At 37.6% G+C, this 5,735-nt stretch overlaps 1 pseudogene; it reads right to left on the bottom strand.

Annotated features, from left to right (window-relative positions):
• Nucleotides 1-3,010: 3,010 nt before the first annotated feature.
• On the bottom strand, nt 3,011-4,908 carry LOC109575297 (E3 SUMO-protein ligase PIAS2 pseudogene; annotated as a pseudogene).
• Between the last annotated feature and the right edge of the window lie 827 nt (nt 4,909-5,735).

Below are 5,735 nucleotides of genomic sequence, written 5' to 3' on the forward strand. Positions count from 1 at the left end.
GAGGATGAGATGAGATGATTAAATGGCATCACTGGCTTGGGAAAACTCTGGGAGATAGTAGGACAGAGGATCCTGATGTGCTGCAGTCCATGGGTCGGACTTAATGACTGAGCAACAACAAAATACACATAAAATTCACCATCCAACCATTTTACATTTATATAGTTCAGTAGTTCAAGTATATTCACACTAAATATACATCCAGGATTATTTTCACTTTAAAAACCTGAAACACTATACACAATAAACAACAAGTCTCCATTTCCCTCACCCCTTGTAGCCCTTGACAACCATCATTCTACTTTCGGTCTCAATATATTTGACTACTGTAGGTATCCTTTATAAGTGGCTATTTTCCTTTTTGCAACTGGCTTGTTTCATTTAGCATACTTCCCTCAAGGTCCACTCCTACTGTAGCCTATGTCAGAATTTTCATCCCTTGCCATGCTAAATAATATCCCATTGTATCTATATACAACATTTAGCTTATCTATTCAGCTGCCAGTAAGGACTCTGGTTGCTTTCAAATTTTGCCTTATCTAAAAAATGCTACAATGAACATGGGTATACAAACATTTCAATTAGAACTGGTTTACAATTCTTTTGATTATATACTAAGAAGTAGAATTGCTGGATCATATAGTTATTCTATTTTTAATCTTTTTATAAACTGCCAGATTGTTCTACATAGCAGCCGAAATATTTTGCAATTCCACTAGCATTACACGGTTTTGATTTTTGCCATATTCTTTCCAATAAATGTTACTATTTTATTTTTTGATAGTTGCCATCATAATTAATGCAATGTGCTGTGTCACTGTGGTTCTGATTACATTTCTCCAATAATGAATGATATTGAGCACCTTTTCGTATGCTCATCTATTTGTATATCACTCTTGGTGAAATGTCTATTAAAAACCTTTGTCCATTTTTGGGGGGATAAATTAAAATTTATGTAATTTAGTGTAAAGTACCAAAAATGAACAGTAAAACTGTTCACATAAAATGTTGAAAACAAAGTACAGCTATAAAAGTGCAGAGGTTATCAGTTACAAGAATCAAGTAAATAAACTAACTTCTTTTTTTTTCTCATTTACCTTTTAAAACTTTGTTGGTTAAGTTGGAGAGAGGAGGGTTCCTGAAAATCTAATGGGTAATGAAATGATAACAAATATACAGCATTTCTTTATTAACAGATTATACCACACAAATCAGGTTACTCTTTCTGTCCGATTATAGAGTTAACAGAACTTGCGTCCACATTTAGAGCAGCGACATAAAATTTTACCAGGAAGAAATTCTGTATATGGACCAAAGGACTACAACATGTCCTAAGAAAGCAAAACTGGCAATTCTGATGCAACGACTGCAAGAAGATTCAGGTTTGTTTTCCATGTTTTTGACTCTCCAAAAGGGATAATACGTTAAGGGGATAATACAGCCAAAGAAGGGAAGATGTAGAAAACCACAGGAAATTAAATGAGTACAAAAACAGCACAAGGGTTGAGAAGATGTGAAAAACCAAGCAGCGACAAGGCAGCTCCCTGGAGTGGCACCAACCCTGATTGTTCCCTATCCTATATGAAACTGATCAGACTCTTCATCTGGGCATTTCAGTCTGAGAAATAGGCCAGGTTAATGATTTTTCAACAAAGGTTTATTTAGATACAGCTTAGGGAGAGAAAGCTAAACATTAGGAAAGTATTGACTCCTTGAGAAATCAAAATTGTGCGGCCAAATGAAAGCAAAGTACACAATTTGGATAAAAATGTTTCTCTAAGGGTAAAATTCAGTTTCCTGAGAGATTTAAAATCAAACACATAGTAAGAGAGTGGTTTGTAAAGTGGGTTTCAGGCGCATCCTTTCCTCTTCAAACTTTTCTTATACTCAAAGACTTCTAATTCTGGTTTTATCCTTTGTGGTTTCAGGAAATATTTCCTTTTTTTTTTTTTTTTTTTTAAAAAAAAAGGGAATCTGATACCATCTCCACCCCTTTGCTATTGTTTGTTCTTTAAGTTTAAAAATCATTGCTCTGAGCAAAATGAGATCTATGATATACTTTCTTTGTCCGTATTACTCATCGCAGATTTGAACATTATCCTATAAAATAAATGAGTAAAATAAGTTCTTAGGACGAAGTTAAACTGTGCTATTCCCACTGCCCCTAAATCTGTTTTTCCACTGCCTCCATGCTCTCAATATTTCTGGACAGTGTGAACAAAATTTTAACAAACATTCCAGCCACACCTTAATCCAAAAACATTTCATTCAACAATTGCAGAGAATTTCTTTGAGAAGGTAAGGCCCTAATTTACAGACATCTCTAGAATGAGAAAGTTCAATCACCAAAAACAGCACCCATGACGTCAGGGCAGACTCTGCATAGTGTTCTTCAACATAATCACTAATGAGGAGTAGCCAAATCCCAGAACTCCACTCTGTACTCATGGGCACATAACACCAGAGTGGAAACATCCCCCAGGGAAAATGCTTAACACAAAGGCCATTTTTCTTTGATGGAAACAGAGAAAAATGGATCCAAACTTTGGCCACTTATCTAGACTTCATTACTTCAATGAAACAGAACAAATCCATGGAAAGGACTCATTTAGTGAACATAACTTCTTTCCGTATATGTTTCCTTCACTTCAGGTTAAACGAAAAGTTGTCATTTTAGAATCACTAATTACATCTTTTTTTAATTAGAAAAAAGTATACTTGAATATTTACATAATTTTATTGCTGTGTATAACAAAAAAAATTAACTGATTTGTAGAATCCATCCTGTAACATGAAATTGAAATCCATTTCTCAGGAGGATATAGTTACAGTTGAATGTATCTGATGATGCTCAAGAGTACACCAAGAGTAAGAAAAATCCTTGCATGTCATGTGGTTCTCATTGCAGTCATCTGTGTTCATCTCTCAGAAGGAAAAATAATCCATTTTATATTTCAATAAATATCAAAGTAATCATTAGCAAAAAAATAGCTTCCATGGAGCAGAGATTCAAGAAAGAGCAGTTCTGATGAATGATTTGTAGAATCGAGTGAGTCCTTCTTTAGTCCAGTGAGATGATCTTAGGAATGTTACTTCCACTGTTGGTTATGACCCCGTCTCACTTCTGCTGCTGGATGAACTCACACAAGTACTACTTTCCATAGGGGCTGGTGGTGGTGACGGACATACTGCTTGCTGTTAAGGGTGAGGTGAGACTGGGGATCAACTGGAATAAGGGAAAGGAAATCCAAACCTGGCAGATCTGAGGACATGCTTGAGATGGGCATGTGGTGGAATGGTAACGAGTAGTCTGTTAATGAAGGCAGAATAGCAGCAGGATCAATGGAAGTCACGCTGGGCACACTTACAGAAGACGGCTGATACATGAGAACCCCTCTGGTGGGGCTGCTTTGTGTTTCTGACATAAAGATGCATTTCCTTTTGGCATGAGGGTCTTCCTTTTCATCAGAAAAGCTTTCTACTGTTAGGTAAATGATATCCACTTTCTACTTGCTTGTCTCATCGGCTAGGCTACAGTCACTGAACAAGTCTTACTGAGGACACTTGAAGTTTCTATTTTTGTACATGGCTGGCTGGGTATTTTCATAGCTTCTTTCTTCAGTCTCATTGGACACCAAGAACCATCTTCTTGGAATTTTATTTCATCCACATCAGAACAGTCATTGAGAATTTCCATAAAAATCCCATCTAAAATTAGACTTTCATAGGCAGCTTTTTTGTCACACACAGGACAAATCCAGGTGGGTTTCTTCTCATTCATTTTCAGATAAAGAGCAGCATCAAAACACTGTAGGTGTGCACAAGTCACCACAGAGCATGGGATCATCAGCCTCATTTTCCCTAAAGGGCACATCAAGGACACCTGAAGGCTAGTGGTAGCAATTTCACTGTCAGGATCCTTAGTAAATTTTTCTTTAATTAGTGCTCTGGAATGATCAGGGTTTCTAATACCTTTCATTTTTATTCTCTGTAATAACATGGCTGATGTGAGTTTTTGTACAACATATACAGCAATGAAGTAATTTTTTCCAATTTCTGATGCTCAAGAAATGGAAATCAGGTTTGGCACAGCTGAAGATAACCTAGCTAAAGATATGATATTCAAAGGCTGTCCAGGGCGCTTCTGTTCAATCCCATTTTAACTTGGTGGTGCATAGCCAAGCAAAGGAAACAACTTCCCATTTACTTTCATACAGAGACTATTGGGATAGTTATCTTCTTTGGGGCAACTTGTCTCTGCCAGATAAAGTCTCAGCTGAACTTGTACTGTATAATCTCTCCTACCACCTGGCAAAAAATCCCTGGATATGCATCTGTCTCTAACTTGTTGAGGTGTCAGAGTAAAAATAAAAATTTCTCTTGGAACTGCTGTACACTGCTTTGAACTAAACTCGTGGGCTTGATGAGAACATCAGGGGCCTCATAAAATGGTATTTTTTTGTTTTATTTTTCCCCACACATCATGCTGGACATGAAGGATTGGGGGAGACGGCTGCCAGCATCTCAAGCGTGGGATTAGTATCTTGAAGCAGCACAGAACCAGCAGGAGAGAACGGCGAGTGAGGTATAACTGAAGTGGAAGGCCACGAGTGGGTTCCAGCTGCAGCCAAGTCAGGTTCTACAGGTGAGCTCCCATCCAAACTGAAAACCAGTGATTTGATTGTGGATAAATCAGAGGCCTTCAAGTGTCCACGGGAATCTGCGTCTATACAATTCTCGGATTTTAATCTGAACCACAGGGCTGCAGCCACTCTTCGATAACTGCAACGCCCTCATCAGGAGGTTATGCTTACGACCATTTTTATTCCGTCCGGCAAAGCCTAGTAACATTTGTAGTTCAGAAACCCTAAAACTGGAAACCATATTCAACTCCTCGAAATCTGCCATTTTATACCACCTGCGAGCGCCGCCACCACTGCGGCCACAGCGCCCCCTCCCCGTGCCGCCAACAACACGGCCAACCACCACTGCAGCCGGTGCCACCTTCTGCATCACCCTGCCCTGGGGGCCCCTGAAGAAGCCACGGCCGCTGGGCCCGTCCCTTTGTCCACTTTTAAATGGACATTTTAAATGTTGTTTGTTATTTGTTACTGAGAGTTGTGTTACTCATATACTCTGAATTCATATTAACTTCCAAACATACATTGATTTGCAAATATTGTCTCCCATTTCATAGACTGCCTTACTCTATAGATTGGCCAACCATCTTAAAAATTAAAATCACTTAAAAATGCTAACAGTTGCCCTGTAAATTTGTTTTAAATTTTAGCAATGCGTTGTGTCATATAACAGGAGTGCTGTTTTTCACGTTCAAAATGTTACATATTTTCTCTTGAGTTTATGCCTAATTTTGTTACCTACATCTTCTGAATAATGATAGAAGTGATATTAATAGTAGGAAATATTTTGTTACTGACTGTAAAGGTTTCAAATATTCCTACTTAGAATAATACTAATTATAATTTTAAGTATATATGTTTTAGAATAGCTTTAGATTTACAGAAGGATTGCAAATTTAGTACATATATCCTGCATCCACTTTCCATTACTAATAACATTTTACATTACTAATGAACCAATGTTAATATGGTTTTATTACCTAAGGAAAGAAAAGTGACCCCATGGATAATGTCCATATTTTATCCAGATTTCCTTCATTTTTCGTTCTTACCCTCTTTTTCTGCTTAAGAGACCCTATTCAGGATACCACATTG

The sequence above is a fragment of the Bos indicus genome, chromosome 21 (assembly GCF_029378745.1).
Source record: "Bos indicus isolate NIAB-ARS_2022 breed Sahiwal x Tharparkar chromosome 21, NIAB-ARS_B.indTharparkar_mat_pri_1.0, whole genome shotgun sequence".
In the NCBI taxonomy this organism is placed as follows: Eukaryota; Metazoa; Chordata; class Mammalia; order Artiodactyla; family Bovidae; genus Bos; species Bos indicus.